This window comes from Ranitomeya imitator, chromosome 5 (assembly GCF_032444005.1).
Source record: "Ranitomeya imitator isolate aRanImi1 chromosome 5, aRanImi1.pri, whole genome shotgun sequence".
NCBI classification, from domain to species: domain Eukaryota; kingdom Metazoa; phylum Chordata; class Amphibia; order Anura; family Dendrobatidae; genus Ranitomeya; species Ranitomeya imitator.
The window spans coordinates 254,696,245-254,713,983 of NC_091286.1; positions in this window are offsets into that span (position 1 = coordinate 254,696,245).

The window sequence follows — 17,739 nt, forward strand, 5'->3', positions numbered from 1 at the left end:
TAGGTTCCTCACCTATTGCCGAGCTGGAGCCTAATCCCTAACTGCCCTTAGCGATAGGCTCTGGAGTAGGGTAGGGACGAGGTGGGCACGAGTCGGCCCCCGCTGCAAATAAAGACAACATGTGTAAACAAAAAAGGGTAAACACTTAGATTGCAAAGACACAAGACAAATCATGCCAACAATCCTCCAAGAGTAGCAGCACAGTGGCGCAGTGGTTAGCACAGCAGCCTTGCAGCGCTGGAGTCCTGGGTTCAAACCCCACCAAGGACAACATTTGCAAAGAGTTTGTATGTTCTCTCTGTGTTTGCGTGGGTTTCCTCCGGGTACTCCGGTTTCCTCCCACATTCCAAAGACATACTGACAGGAAATTTAGATTGAGAGCAACCTGTAAAGCGCTGCGGAATATGTTAGCGCTATATAAAAATAAGGATTATTAAGAATAAAAGTACTCCAAAAAGACATTAGTCGACTGCAAGCACTTCCAACTGGGACAGAGGAAAATAGAACTATCACCAGCATCTTATCACCAAAGACTAAAGGTATTTAAACATCCTGTAAGGGTGTGTCCATCAGCAGCAGAAGGTGGAGGTAACCTCTAGGTCACAGAGTAAGAAGGATATCACTCCACAACAGAGATGCAAAGATCAAGAAGTTGCTTGCAGAGCCAAGCACAGTGACATTCTACAGCCGGATCCAGAATGTCTCTCTGTCACACCAGACACACCCGTGACAGTCTATCACCATTACCTCTTACATAAAGATGCTACAGAAATACTGTGAATGGACACATTAAATCAGTTAATTTTGCCTGCTTTGATGACTCTCTGAAGATTACAAAAGGATTTTGGGTTGCAATGTAGTGTCCAGTGTCAGAAAACTTGATTTGCTTCCTAGGTCAAGGGTCTTCCAGCAGGACCATGACCCCAAGTATACTTAATGAAGCCGCCATAAATCGATCTAAACAAAGTGCTGGTGAGTTCTGAAGTGAACAACTGCGAGTCTGGATCTAAATCCCATTGAACACCTGTGGAGAGTTCTTAAAATTGCTATTGGGAGCAGGCACACTTCAAATTTGAGAGACCTGGAGCCGTTTGCAAAAGAAGAGTCTTCCAGAATTCAAAAAAAGGTGTAATAAGCTTGCTAATGGTTATAGAAAGTGATTAATTGCAGTTATTTATTCCAATCGCTGTGAAACCAAATATTAAGTGGAGGTTGCCAACAACTTTGTCCAGCCCATTTTTGGGGTTTTGTGAAAAATTATGTCCAATTTTCCTAAAAACAAAGGAAATAAACATGTGTAGAACAAAACGTATAATTGCAATCATTTTCTGGGTAAAATACTTCATTTTCTGGAACAATTTCAAGGGTGCCAACACACTCTTCTGTGTACATACAGGCACAGTGCTATGTCTGCAGTTGCATGCAAAGAAGTAGTGTGAGCTCTGCTGAATAGAGCCTCGCTCACCCACACAAGTCATGCCCACCCATTAGTTTCTAGAGCCCAGAATTCTGAGACATTTTGACCTGACATCACAGGAAGTCAAGGGATTCTAAATTAGAGATCAAGTGTCCAGGAGAGCATCTTGGGTTACAAAAGTATTTGGGAATGCAAGGTATTTTGTACACAGCTTTTCTATGGCAGTTGGTTCACATGAAAGGGACTTGTAAAGTAGTGACCGTCCCCTTTAATTGGGCCATGTATATGAGACTTTATTGTGCATGAAATCATATTTAACACATTACTTATATCAGATCTTCTGTTCCCTGGACTACTGAATTTTCTATGCAAGTAGATATTTAAATCTTCAATGAATACTTATATTACCTAAATATGGTTCCAAGACCAACAAAAGCCAACCAAAAGATATTAAAAATAGTTTCTACCTCTATCAATTATTTTAAACTCTACCTATTTCTTTATACCTACTTGTTTAGAGCATGACATTTCCGAAACCTTATGGCAAACAGATGTAATCAGAAAGAGGATTTACAGTAAATGGAGGTATAACTGAAAGTTAGGAATACAAATGACAATGTAAATGCTTTAACTTATTTTGTTGTTAAAGTTACTTATGATGTTCTGATTGACTGACAGTAACCATAACTGAGTACCAAGTTTACAAAATATGATAAAACAATAGTTTAAAAAATTCAGGTAGTTTTAAGTTCAGAATTTGCACACAGCGCTGGGAGGAACTAATCAATAACACCATGACATTTTCAAAATGTTCTTACATTAAGAGTATATGTGCATCATGATCCTGTGTGGCACAGGAGCTGTGCCCATGTAATCACCGCTGGGAGCTCGACTTACATGATAGCCGCCGAGCCCAGGCTGTCACAGCTAAGATCAGTGCCCGTACTGCCCCTGGCTGTTTAACCCACTGAATGCAGTGATGAATATCGATTGCAGTATTTTGGAGGCTAGAAGAGGCTGGGTTTTTTCTATTGTATCTTCCGATCAGCGCCCATGACATCACCGCAAGGGCCCGATCATTCTCATGGCAACTTGCCGTCATCATGATGTCCTCCGGGCCTACCAGCTATTGTGGCCTACTTAGACAGTGCCAGATGCACGGTCTAAGTGGCTTCTGTCAGCATAACACTGACAGGTATTATGCATTGCAATGCTGATGTATTGAAATGCATTATACCAGTGGCCTTAATAAAGTAAGAAAGTAAAACAAAGTTTTTAAAAATTGTACAAATATTTAAAAAAATACCACAAAATAAATAAAAAGAATTAAAAAAAATATTATACCAATAACTAGGTATATTTATACAAAAACAAAAATAAACTAAAACTCACACATATTTGATATTGACATGTCCGGAATGAACCAACCTATGAAACTGTCACACTAGTTAATCCCTTCCATGAATACCATAAAAAAAGTGGCAAAAAATGATTATTTTCCATCATACTGGTGAATAAAAAGTGAAATGAAACGCGATCAAAAAGTTAAATCGAAAAAACAAATCCTATTGCTGAAATTGTCATCAAATTGGCCTATTCCTTTTATAGTGTATCACTGTCTCTGCTGTACCTGGTGTGTCTCTCCATCAGTTGATTGGGCCAGGAAGCTTGCCCCCTGCCTCAAGCTTTGATGGGATTTTTTTCAACATATTTTCCACAATGACCTTCTGGTATGGCACCATTTTTGAAGAACTCTCTGAATCAGGAAGGAGAGATGCAAAGTACTTCATGTAGTGTGGGTCTAGCAGGAAGAACAACCAGCACTCTTTTTTTGGCCAAGATGAATGTAACGTGAGGGTCACGGAAAAGGCAGCCATATATAAAATTGGCCATATGTGCAAAGCTCCATATAGCCAACAATTTCCTGTCTCCACCATGATGATGAATCTCCATCTCCTCCTCCTCCCCATCCACAGCCAATCCACATAGGAGAGACGGGACAAAGGTTGTGTGGCTACTAGCCTCTGATGTGCTAGTCACCAGCTGCTGTTCTTCCTCTTCCTCCTCTTCAGTATTAATCTCCTCATTGTTACCCAATCCATGCTGAGCAAATGAGGTGAGGCTGGGCTGGTTATAATATCTCTCTGTTGTGTCTTCCTCTGTCCCCACCTGGTCCACATGCAAAACTTCATGTTTAATTGTGAGCAGTGATTGTTTAAGAACAGGTACAGAACAGTACACTACACTACACTTTAGGTAAAGAAGTGGGATTTTTGCTCTGACAATGGCGCCACCATCTTTGTGGACTCCTCAAAGTCTTGGAGATCCACACAAATGTCAGCCATCCATGCCCACTACTCAGTTGTTATGTGTTGTTATGTGCGGAGACAGACCAGAATGGACGTGTTAGAGGAGGTACTCAACCACTGGCCTCTTCTGCTCACAATGCCTTGCCAGCATGTACAGTGTGGAGTTCCAGCGCGTGGTGAAGTTGCACATCAGTTGGTGAATTGGCACTTGCCAGAGTGGCAGCAGCTGTAGCTGACTTGTGGAAATGGGCGCTGAGGAGGGGTACCTTGATAAGAAGCTCTGGCAAATCTAGATAGGTTTTCAGAAATCGCTGAGCTACCAAGTTGAGCACATATGCAAAGCATGGTATGTGTTTGAGATTGCCAAGCAATCAGGTTATGCCCATTATCACACACCACCATGCCTGATTGAAGGTTCAGTGGCAAAAACCACAAATCTGTCTTGTCTGTTATTCCTTTAAGTAACTTTGTTGTTGTGTGAGGTTTGTCTCCTAGACAAATTAGCTTCAGCAGAGCCTCTTTCAGCTTTGCTGAGGTAGTGCTGTAGATCTTCCAGCTTCCGGATTACATGGACGACATGCTCTGAGATAGCACATCGGGGTTGGAGGAGGAAGGGGGCAGGAACTGCCATAGGAGGTGGAGTAAACCCTGATCAAAGTAGGGCCAGCAATCCTCGGTATCGGGATTACATGTGCCATGCCAGAGTGTGACTTGGCACCAGCCTCCACAATGTTCACCCAGGGTGCTGTTAGAGAAATGTAGCATCCCTGGTCACAAGTGCTTTTCTACATGTTGGTTGTTAAGTGGACAAACCCAGTAAGTGCATTAGTTCCTGGACCCATGCTGGTACAAGGCGGGGATGCCACAGCAGTGCCTGGAGACCAAATACTGAGGGCCGGCTGCCGCCATGAGTCGGCAGAAATCCTCCATGTCAACAAGCCGAAATGGCAACATTTCCACTGCAAGTAGCCTGGAAATGTGTCAGTTTAGCCTATGGGTGGTTGGCTGCAAACTTTCCCTTTCATTCCAAGGCCTGGGGTAGGAATAGTTGAATTCTGTGCTGGGACAAGGATTTGGAATTGCATGATGATGGTATTTCAGAATGTGCAAAGGATAGGTGCAGGGCAGGAAGTATCTGTGTCAATATTTGGACAGGAGATTGGAAAACACCTAGCACAGGGGAGGAGGAAATGGTGTCAACCGATGGTACTAATTGTGGACCTGGGTGTTTGGCCCACCGATTCGGGTGTTTAGATGACATGTACCTGATTATGCTGGTGGTGTTTACATTCTCAGTGGTCAGGCCCCTGCTGATCTTCGCATGGCATAGGTTGCAAATGGCCATTTTGTTTGTCTCAGAACTCTCTTTAAAAAAGTCCCAAACTGGGGAAACACCTATCTCTTTGACAGAGAAATTCATGACTGCTGCTGCTCTGCTAAAAAGTAGCCTGTTTTCTCCTTCTGGTCACCCCACTGCCTCTTCCTGTCTGTTTTGGTCCTGCTGACCTCTGCCCTCCCGGCTCTGCATGCGAGCTTCACAGGTTGGGTCATTGACTTCATCATCCACCATCTCACCTTCCACCTCAACACTCCGGCCCTCCTGACTTTGTGACTAACAACAGCAAGACTTAATAGCAACTGTGTCTCATCATCATCTTCCTCCTTAGCCAAAAGTTGCCCTTTTCCACACTGTCACCTACTTGTGGCTGTGGCTGCTCTAAGTTTTGTGTATCACTAAACAGCATTACCTCAAGAAATGCTATTGTAAAGTGCTCCTTATAGTATCCTAGTGTAGGATCACTAGTCTCCTGGGTCTCAACATGGTGGTAGGAAGGAGGATCAGGGTGAGGATTAAGTAATCCAGACTGTAGCCTGGGGAGACTGGATCACGTGAAAGACTGGGTAGTGCTGCCAAGCCTGCAGGAAGTGTTATCTGCTATCCAACTGACCACCTGTTCACACTGCTCTGGCTTCAGAAGTGATGTAATATGCCTCCCTGCAAAGTGGGACAGGAGTCTATGTTTCATGGATGGGAGGAAGGAGGATCAGGGTGAGGATTAAGTGATCCAGACTGTAGGCTGGTATGACTGGACCGCATGGAAGACTGCGTAGTGCTGCCAAGCCTGCTGGAAGCATTATCTGCTATCCAACTGACCACCTTTTTGCACTTCTCTGGATTCAAAAGTGGTGTAACATGCCTCCCTGCAAAGTGGGACAGGAGCCTATGTTTCATGGTTGGGCGTGTTTTCTGTGGTCCAGCAACAGGCGTAGTCGCACCTGCCCCATGTCCTCGGTATCTGCATGCACCATCATCAACACTTCCACTTCCCCATCGCTTACTGCACGCCTTATGCATTTTGTAATTGCTAGGTCTCTTGAAACCATGTTTATTTTAATAAAAGAAAAAAAAATGGTCACCTGCAGCAGCCATGGGATTTTAATACAACCCTAATGTAACAGAAATTACTCAAAAGTGTGTGGATGACAATCAAATTCAATTCAGAAAAATGTTTCAATGCTTTTTTGGGGTGTTATATGCCACAGAAATGTACCACAAAGCAAGTAATAATGTATGGGTGAGAAATTTAGCTTAGCAGAATTTTTGAAACACTTTTTTGTTGTACAGGGTGGGCCATTTATATGGATGCACGTAAGTAAAATGGGAATGGTTGGTGATATCAATTTCCTGTTGGTGGCACATTAGTATATGGGAGGGGGGAAACTTTCCAAGATGGTGATGACCATGGTGGCCATTTTGAAGTTGGCCATTTTGGATCCAACTTAATTTTTTTCAATGGGAAGAGGGTCATGTGACACATCAAACTTATTGAGAATTACACAAGAAAAACAATGGTGTGCTTGAGTTTAACGTAACTTTATTCTTTCATGAGTTATTTACAAGTTTATGACCACTTATAAAATGTGTTCAAAGTGCTGCCCATTGTGTTGGATTGTCAATGCAACCCTCTTCTCCCACTCTTGACACACTGATAGCAATTTGACGGATCAGGAGCCTTCCGATGCCCATAGGCTTACACTCTAGCAATGCCAGATGTGCCGGCGCTGTCCGGTTTTTCGCCGCAGACAAAAAACTTAACTTTACACGTTTTATTCCAGACGCTGGACAATACAAAGTCCCGAAAGTTCCAACGTGACAACCTTGACTCCCAGAATAAGACGGTATATAGATGGAGGAGGAGTAACAAAATTGGAAGACCAAATAGGTCAAGATCTGGGTCGATGTCATCTTTTACGTCCATAGATGAACCAAGACCAAGTGCTAGTGCCCCATCTATTGAAAGTCTATCTGCTTCATCAAGCACCAGAAATCCCAGGAGAAATAATAAGTCTAATAAAGGGAGAACTACCCCTCCACAACAATATTATAAGAAAACTCGCAGCGCCCAGAATAGCCTGGAGGTAATTAACCTTTCCTCACACACTTTATCTGTAGCGCAGCAGGAGGTCCTTAGTTATGGTTTATCTTTTTCCCCCACTAATAATTTCCATTATTTTACAGCAGTAAAGGATCTCAACCTTTTCTGTCGTAAGCTTGTCCTGAGGAGGCTACATCATCGGCCTGATGGGAATATCGACGTCTGCGGTGACACCGAGCTGGAGGCTTTGGAGGTATTGGAGGGCCTACTTAGCGAGCAGGATTCTGACAATGCGGTCGGATTCCCAAGTGCTGTTTTGCCCAGATCTAGGACGTTTCCCCCCTTGTCCGTTTGTCCACAGATTGACATTTTTGCACGTCTGGTGACTGAAGATTTTAAGAAAATTCCAACTAAAATAAGACGGGACAATCTTAGCCCTGATCACAGACGTGCTTTAAGGCAACTTAAATCCTTGGATGACGTGGTTATTAAATCAGCGGACAAGGGGGGAAATGTCGTGATCTGGCCAACAGACAAATATGAGAAGGAAGCATTTAAACAACTTAAAGACAAAAAGTATTATGCGTTACTTCCTCAGAATCCGCTGACCGCATTCTCACAACTGCTTGATACCATTCTGATCCAGGCATGGGAAAAAGGACTTATTCCTAAAAAAATCCTGGATGGGTTAATGACAAAATTTCCTAAGGTCCCCACTTTCTACCTCCTTCCTAAAGTTCATAAGGATCCAGTCGACCCACCTGGGCGTCCCATAGTCTCTGGCATTGGAGGGCTGTGTGACCCGGTGTGTAAATTTATTGATTACTACCTTAAACCTTTGGTCGAAACGCTGCCCTCCTATATCAGGGACTCTGTGGACGTCCTGGTGAGGGTTGACGGCCTTTGCTTGGATTCTGATATGCTCTTTGTCACCGCGGACGTCGAGTCCCTATATACTTGTATTGACCATCAACATGGCATTGAGGCCGTACGATACTTTCTGGAGATGAGCAGTCTGGGCAGACCCTTCATTGATTTTCTTTTGGAATAATTACAGTTTGTACTGTATCATAATTTCTTCACTTTCAGGGACCGGTTCTACCTGCAGAAACGCGGCACTGCCATGGGGGCGGCGTGTGCGCCCGCCTACGCTAACCTCTTCCTTGGTTACTGGGAGAGGGAGGTGTTTCGTGGGGATGGGGCCTGCGCCGCTGACCATGTGCAGTGCTGGTTTCGTTATATTGATGATCTTTTAATTATCTGGCAGGGACCGGTCCCTGATCTGGAGAGATTTATGTTAACTCTAAACACCAATCCTTATAATATTCGACTGACATACAAATGGCACGAACGCAAGATCGATTTTTTGGACATTGCATTGCCGGTTGACGATTCGGGGTCTGTCCATACTGACATCTTCAGAAAGAAGACTTCTGTTAACTCCTTTCTTCATGCCTCCTCAGGGCATGCTTACTCAACTATTAAAGCCATCCCCATTGGTCAATTCCTCCGGGTAAAACGCACTTGTTCTACTATGGATAGGTTTGAGGAGCAGGCCAAAGACCTGCGAAATCGTTTCCTGGAAAGAGGATATAGCCAGAGAAACATTAAGCATGGCTATCACCGTGCTAAATACACTCCGCGTCAGAAATTACTTTGTAACTCTGGCACTAAGACTGACAATGGTGAGACTCACACTAGATTTATATCTACATACAACTGTCAGTGGGATGCCATGCGTCAAATTCTAACTAAGCACTGGCCTGTTCTTTAAACTGACCCCATACTGAACAAGGAAATTTCTACAAGACCTCTCATCACTGCACGGAGGAGTAAAAACTTAAAGGACCAATTGGTGAGAAGTCACTATGTGGCTCCACATACAAGTCTTTTTGGGAATCCCAAACAAAGATGGGGGTGTTTCCCTTGTGGGAACTGTATGGCGTGTAATTTATCAAATATTGTGAGAGCTAAGACTTTCACAAATGCTGCTGGGACCCATGAATATAATATTGTGCATTATATATCTTGCACTACGTCATATGTCATATGCCTTGCGCAGTGTCCCTGTTCCAAAATGTACATTGGTTTGACAACTAGGGAGCTGCGCATTAGGGTGAGAGAGCACGCGAGGGACATTTCAGCTACGAAAGAGGTAGAAGATGTTAATCTGCTGAAAACACTACCTAAACACTTCTTACAATATCACAATTCTGACCCTCGCGGCCTCAAGGTTAGAGGCATCGACAGGATTCATGGGGGGATTAGAGGGGGTAATTTAAAACAGTTATTGGCTCAAACTGAAACTAGGTGGACTGTAGAACTTGGTACCATGTCCCCTGTGGGACTTAACGAGAAACTTAGTTTCGCTCCATTTTTATAAATCTCTGCCTTTTAATTATGTGTTTATGTCTTTATTCATTTATATTTTTGTATGTTTTGTTATAGTAATATTTTGGAACAAATTTCCCCAGAAATATATTTCTTGGCTCTGATTACCTACCGTTTTGCATTATCTGATCTCCACATTGGCCTGATACTATTGGGATATATCAAGAACATCCACTCCTTGATTAACAAATTGGGAGGACTATATACCGATCATCAAATGGAGAACACGGAGGCATGGAGAACGTCTTTGAGAACTTATATGTACCATCTTTGAGGGCATATGATGAGGGTATTTTCCTCTTATCATGTTGTCTCTTGATTTCTTACGTTTTGCTGTATTGCTAAATGATATGTGATGTTGTCTATGCAAGATGAAAATGTATATGTTACTGTACCTTTAAATATTTAGACACTCTGACTTATGGTGGTGGTATATCCTATACTTTACTCTGTTTGTTATAAAGTGAGTCTCTAACCGTGTGGGTTTGGAGCAATGTCTATCAGTGGTGCCGACTGATCGTTCTGGCGGTGTGAGGAGGACTTTGGAGTCTGACCTTGACAACATGGCGACGCGCATGCGCACTGCGCCCGGGAATCACCATTTTGTTGAAGGCCTCTGTATTATCGGCTGTGCAGATGTGACGTCATGGAGGATTTCCTCCCCGCACGCCGATCTTGAGTGCCGGAAACAACTGCAGCTGAGACCCGGGGGCGGCGGTGCCATGCGCGACGCTGCATTGGCGGCGGTGGTAATTAGCGCCCTTTATAAACTGGGGATTTATCAGAGACATAGCACGCACAATTTCTCTCCCCTTGACAAAGCAAGAACGCGAAACGCGCGTCGGGGCTTCCTTTGAGAGTTAGGACAGTGGACTTTATGGGTATGTATCGATAACTACTAGTTCTCTATGCACTTGCACTTTTGATGGTGGCTAGTAATAGGTTATTCATTTACATCAGCCAGTACGGAGACTGTGGATCTCTACTTCATTCCCATAACCTGTTTTATGCTCTACCTTTCTCTCTGATTTTTGTGCACTTTACTCGGGTATCATCCTTCCTCTTGTTACTTTTTTTGTTTATTGTTATTGTTATGTTTTTAAGATGTGGATACCTTTAATAAAATTTGTTACTTTTATAAATATTTTCCTTGAGTGGTGTGTTCTGATACTCCTGTATCTCTTGGGTTAAAGTGGGACAGGAGCCTATGTTTCATGGTTGGGCGTGTTTTCTGTGGTCCAGCAACAGGCGTAGTCGCACCTGCCCCATGTCCTCGGTATCTGCATGCACCATCATCAACACTTCCACTTCCCCATCGCTTACTGCACGCCTTATGCATTTTGTAATTGCTAGGTCTCTTGAAACCATGTTTATTTTAATAAAAGAAAAAAAAATGGTCACCTGCAGCAGCCATGGGATTTTAATACAACCCTAATGTAACAGAAATAACTCAAAAGTCTGTGGATGACAATCAAATTCAATTCAGAAAAATGTTTCAATGCTTTTTTGGGGTGTTATATGCCACAGAAATGTACCACAAAGCAAGTAATAATGTATGGGTGAGAAATTTAACTTAGCAGAATTTTTGAAACACTTTTTTGTTGTACAGGGTGGGCCATTTATATGGATGCACCTAAGTAAAATGGGAATGGTTGGTGATATCAATTTCCTGTTGGTGGCACATTAGTATATGGGAGGGGGGAAACTTTCCAAGATGGTGATGACCATGGTGGCCATTTTGAAGTTGGCCATTTTGGATCCAACTTTATTTTTTTCAATGGGAAGAGGGTCATGTGACACATCAAACTTATTGAGAATTACACAAGAAAAACAATGGTGTGCTTGAGTTTAACGTAACTTTATTCTTTCATGAGTTATTTACAAGTTTATGACCACTTATAAAATGTGTTCAAAGTGCTGCCCATTGTGTTGGATTGTCAATGCAACCCTCTTCTCCCACTCTTGACACACTGATAGCAATTTGACGGATCAGGAGCCTTCCGATGCCCATAGGCTTACACTCTAGCAATGCCAGATGTGCCGGCGCTGTCCGGTTTTTCGCCGCAGACAAAAAACTTAACTTTACACGTTTTATTCCAGACGCTGGACAAACACTTTTCACCAGATACAGTGAAAGACGGGCGAAACGTGAGGCCATCTGGTGCAATCCGGCAATAACGCAAGACTGTGAGAAAAAAACGGATCCGGCGGCAGCTTTCGCCTTATCCGTTTTTTTCAAAATTTGCCTGATTAAGCCTGATGGCAAAAACCAGATGTGTGAAAGGGACCTTAGCTGATAGATGTTACAATTCAACCAGCATGGTACCAGGTTTTGGGAGTCAGGCTCATTGAGGATCAATCTCCCCTGATGATGTGCTGCATGAGGCAGTGCATGTCTCTCTTCCCACAAAGGGTTACATAGGGGTAGAAGGGACAGCCGTCAGTAAGCGGGGGCTCCAGTGTGCAGGTCTTAGGGTGCCAACCTCCACTGGTAGGTAGGAGCAGTCTAGCAAGCTAATATTTTCAGACATCTCTTTGGTCCTATGTTCCCCCTTATTAATGTTGATATTCGTCCCTTTTTGCATCACTCATTTCTAGTTAAGTTAAGACTTTAAATAAAGGTTATATTGAATAAGTATAGCATTTTACACTGTGAATTAATTTCCTCTTCATATCTGTACAGAGAATAACTCTCTATCTGTGACTTAATTCATTATACTGTGCACCCACAGGCCAAGTCAAGCGCTCTCTCCTTGCAATGCGAAATGTCACAGAGCTGTGCAATGGCATCAGTGTGCTGAGCCGGGTAGCGCCTTTTCTTTTATAATCCCTGATGATGTCACACGACCAGCCAATCACAGTAATGCCACAATCAAGATGGCTACGGCATAATATTGACGAGTATGCAATGCCCGTATGCTTATTGGCTGTGTAACAGGCACTAAAAATGCTGGGTAAGGATTTGAGTTTTACACAGAGCACCGCTCCATACTCACCGAGTAACGAGTACATGCGAGAACCGTGATATTCGAGTGATAACCAAGTATCACTGAGCACGTTTGCTCATCCCTAATGCTTATTTTTTGTGGAAATATTCACCTATTAATTCAACAGTGAACCCAACTGCAACATATGGAGGATGTGTTCAGAATTGCATGAAACTATATTCAAGTGCAGATGAGGTTTCTCATTGCTGGGGATTCTAACACTTAAAGTACGGACAATAAAAATATGACAGCAGTTATGCCAAGTGCAAGGAATTAATTACAGCCTGACGTCATTGCAGGATTTTTTAGTTCACAGATTTATTTTTGCTTCATGTACTATGCAGACACTTCCTAAATCTTCCATGACTAATACAATAGGACTGACATTATTCCAGTATGTTTTTGTCCACCTGCTTATGTGGTATTAAGAGCTGTCTGCCTTCACAAAAGGAAAGTTCAAATGACAGTCAAGAGTGACATTTTGGTTTAAGCTAATGCAAGACAAATTTTTGAATTATGAACTGCTGGTAATAACCGTCCTTGTGAGCTGACAACTGCTTTGTCCTTGTTATGGAGCCATTTCTTTTGCTCCTGTTGAAATGTTGTTTTAATACAGTTTCCGACTGAAATGCTGCAAATTTAATTTTTACATAATTGTTTTCATTGTATTCATTATTCATTAATATAAACAGGGTCTTAACTGTAATCCAGCTATTCTCAAACAAATATATATATTAACATAGTAATATAGTATTTAGGGTTGAATGAAGATTTAAGTCCATCTAGTTCACATGGACTTTTTAAAAGTACAGCTAATCAAAATAATTAAACTAGCCAACACAAATATGGTCTTATAGGGAATAAATAATAAAAAAGAACCTATTGTTTAAATCAGGTTTGATTGGTAATTGTATTCTTTTCCAACTTTCCCTATCGCCGTTTATAGTGAAATAATGACGTTTAACCCCTTAATGACCACCGATACGCCTTTTAACGGCGGCAGTTAAGTGTACTTAAACCACAGCACCGTTAATTAATGGTACTGTGGAAAAAGTGAATAGCGCCCCCCAGAGTCGGATTTTCTCTGGGGTCTCGGTTGCCAGGGGTAGCCGAGACCCCAGAGAACATGATTCGGTGGTTCTTTACTGACCCCGGAGTTGCGATCGCCGGTAATTATCCGTTTACCGGCGGTCGCAAAATAACCGCGATTTCCCATTTAATTTCTCTGTCCTCCGATGTGATCGAACATCAGAGGACAGAGAAATGGGGTCCCCGATAGCCCCCCGATACTCACCTGTCTCCCCTGGTGCTCCTTGTGGCCCCCGATGGGCGCCGACATCTTTTTCCGGCCAAAAAATGGCAGGCGCATGTGCAGTGCGCCCGCCGGCCAGCACCTGGAAGATCTTTGGGGTCTCGGCTGCCAGGGGTAGCCGAGACCCCAAAGAGCATGATCGGTGTTGGTTTTTACCGACCCCTGTTTTGCGATCGCCGGTAATTAACTGTTTACCGGCGGTCCAAAAAAAAAACAAAAACATCTGTCATTCTCTGTCCTCTGATGTGATCGCACATCAGAGGACAGAGAAATAGGGGGATTCGCAGACCCTGTTATACTTACCGGTGTCCCTGGATCCTCCTGCGTCCCCTCCTGCCCGCCGGCTTCTTCATCGGGGAAGAAAATGGCGGGTTAGGGTTGGGGCTAAATTTAGGGTTGGGGTTAGGGCTAGGATTAGGGCTAGGGTTAGGCTTCTTTCACACTTGCGTCGGTACGGGGCCATCGCAATGCGTCGACCTACCAACGGAAATTGTGAAAATTGTGCACAACGTGGGCAGCGGATGCAGTTTTTCAACGCATCCACTGCCCAGTCTATGTTCTGGGGAGGAGGGGGCAGAGTTATGGCCACGCATGCGCGATCGGAAATGGCGGATGCGACATACAAAAAAAAGTTACATTGAACTTTTTTTTGTGATGACGGTCCGCCAAAACACAACGGATCCAGTGCACGACGGACACGACGTGTGGCCATCCATCGGCAATACAAGTCTATGGGCAAAAAAGGCATCCTGCGGGTACATTTGCAGGATGTGTTTTTTGTCCAAAACGATGGATTGCAACGGATGCGACACGATGCAAGTGTGAAAGTAGCCTTAGGGCTAGCGTTAGGGTTGGGGCTAAAGTTAGGGTTAGGGCTAGGGTTAGGGTTGGGGCTAAATTTAGGGTTAGAGCTATGGTTAGGGTTGGGGCCAAAGGTAGGGTTAGGGTTTGGATTATGTTTACGGTTGGGGTTAGGGTTGGGATTAGGGTTAGGTGTGTGTCAGGGTTAGGTGTGTGGTTAGGGCTATGGTTAGGGTTGAGATTAGGGCTTTTATTAGGGTTAGGGGTGTGTTGGGGTTAGGGCTGTGGTCAGGGTTATTGTTAGGGTTAGGATTAGGGTTAGGGGTGTGTTCGGGTTAAGGTTATGGTTGGGATTAGTCTTAGGGGTGCATTGGGGTTAGGGTTGGAGTTATATTTGGGGGGTTTCCACTGTTTAGGCACATCAGGGGCTCTCCAAATGCAACATGGCATCCGATCTCAATTCCAGCCAATTCTGCATTGACAAAGTAAAATGGTGCTCCTTCCCTTCCGAGCTCTGTCGTGCGCCCAAACAGTGGTTTCTCACCACATATGGGGTATAAACGTACTCAGGACAAATAGGACAACAACTTGAGGAGTCAAATTTCTCCTGTTACCCTTGTGAAAATAAAAATTTGGGGGCTAAATTATAATTTTCTTAGAAAAAAATATTTTTAATTTTAACGGCCCTGCATTATAAAATTAAGCGAAACACTTGGGGGTTCAAAGTTCTCACAACACATCTAGATAAGTTCCTTGGGTGGTCTAGTTTCCAATACGTGGTCACTTGTGGGGGTTTGCACTGTTTAGGTACATCAGGTGCTCTGCAAATGCAACCTGACGCCCGCAGACCATTCCATCAAAGTCTGCATTCCAAAACAGCGCTCCTTCCCTTCCGAGCTCTGCCATGCACCCAAACGGTGGTTCCCCCAACGTACTCAAGACATATTGGATAACAACTTTTGGGGTCCAATTTCTCCTATTACCCTTGGGAAAATAAAAAAATTGTGGGCTGAAAGATCATTTTGTGGAAAAAAAATGATTTTGTAATTTTCACGGCTCTACATACTAAACTTTAGTGAAACAATTGGGGGTTCAAAGTGCTCACCACATATCTAGATAATACAAAATATATAGAAACAGATGGACGGCACCACCGCTCTTAATAATAGTGTGAACTGCTCACCTGCAGTGGAAGCCCAGACCTCAGATCCCGGGTGCCTTGGCGAATGCAATAGACACTCAATGCGGTAGTTGTTATGAAAGGCAATTCAGTACCACAATGGACATAGCGGTCAGAGCACATACAGTGATCTGACAATAACCCAAAATCATAGAACGAGCTCTGAGACGTGGGAACTCTGCAGACCGCAATCCCTAATCCTCTCCAAACAACACTAGAGGCAGCCATGGATTGCGCCTAACTCTGCCTATGCAACTCGGCACAGCCTGAGAAACTAACTAGCCTGAAGATAGAAAACAAGCCCACCTTGCCTCAGAGAAATACCCCAAAGGAAAAGGCAGCCCCCCGCACACAATGACTGTGAGCCAAGATGAAAAGACAAACGAAGGAATGAAATAGATTCAGCAAAGTGAGGCCCGACTTTCTTAACAGAGCGAGGATAGGAAAGATAACTTTGCGGTCTACACAAAACCCTAACGAAAACCACGCAAAGGGGGCAAAAAGACCCTCCGTACCGAACTAACGGCACGGAGGTACACCCTTTGCGTCACAGAGCTTCCAGCAAAACAATTAGACAAGCTGGACAGAAAAAATAGCAAACAAATAGCAAAGAAGAACTTAGCTATGCAGAGCAGCAGGCCACAGGAATGATCCAGGGAAAAACAAGTCCAACACTGGAACATAGACAAGAAGCATGGATCAAAGCATTAGGTGGAGTTAAGTAGAGAAGCACCTAACGACCTCACCAGATCACCTGAGGGAGGAAACTCAGAAGCCGCAGTACCACTTTCCTCCACAAACGGAAGCTCCCAGAGAGAATCAGCCGAAGTACCACTTGTGACCACAGAAGGGAGCTCTGCCACAGAATTCACAACAGTACCCCCCCCTTGAGGAGGGGTCACCGAACCCTCACCAGAGCCCCCAGGCCGACCAGGATGAGCCACATGAAAGGCACAAACAAGATCGGGAGCATGGACATCAGAGGCAAAAACCCAGGAATTATCTTCCTGAGCATAACCCTTCCATTTAACCAGATACTGGAGTTTCCGTCTTGAAACACGAGAATCCAAAATCTTCTCCACAATATACTCCAATTCCCCCTCCACCAAAACCGGGGCAGGAGGGTCAACAGATGGAACCATAGGTGCCACGTATCTCCGCAACAATGACCTATGGAATACGTTATGTATGGAAAAAGAATCTGGGAGGGTCAGACGAAAAGACACAGGATTAAGAACCTCAGAAATCCTATACGGACCAATGAAACGAGGTTTAAACTTAGGAGAGGAAATCTTCATAGGAATATGACGAGAAGATAACCAAACCAGATCCCCAACACGAAGTCGGGGACCCACACGGCGTCTGCGATTAGCGAAACGTTGAGCCTTCTCCTGGGACAAGGTCAAATTGTCCACTACATGAGTCCAAATCTGCTGCAACCTGTCCACCACAGTATCCACACCAGGACAGTCCGAAGACTCAACCTGTCCTGAAGAGAAACGAGGATGGAACCCAGAATTGCAGAAAAATGGCGAAACCAAGGTAGCCGAGCTGGCCCGATTATTAAGGGCGAACTCAGCCAAAGGCAAAAAGGACACCCAGTCATCCTGATCGGCAGAAGCAAAGCATCTCAGATAGGTTTCCAAGGTCTGATTGGTTCGTTCGGTCTGGCCATTAGTCTGAGGATGGAAAGCCGAGGAAAAAGACAAGTCAATGCCCATCCTACCACAAAAGGCTCGCCAAAACCTCGAAACAAACTGGGAACCTCTGTCAGAAACGATATTCTCTGGAATGCCATGCAAACGAACCACATGCTGGAAGAACAATGGCACCAAATCAGAGGAGGAAGGCAATTTAGACAAGGGTACCAGATGGACCATCTTAGAAAAGCGATCACAGACCACCCAAATGACTGACATCTTTTGAGAAACGGGAAGATCTGAAATTAAATCCATAGAGATATGT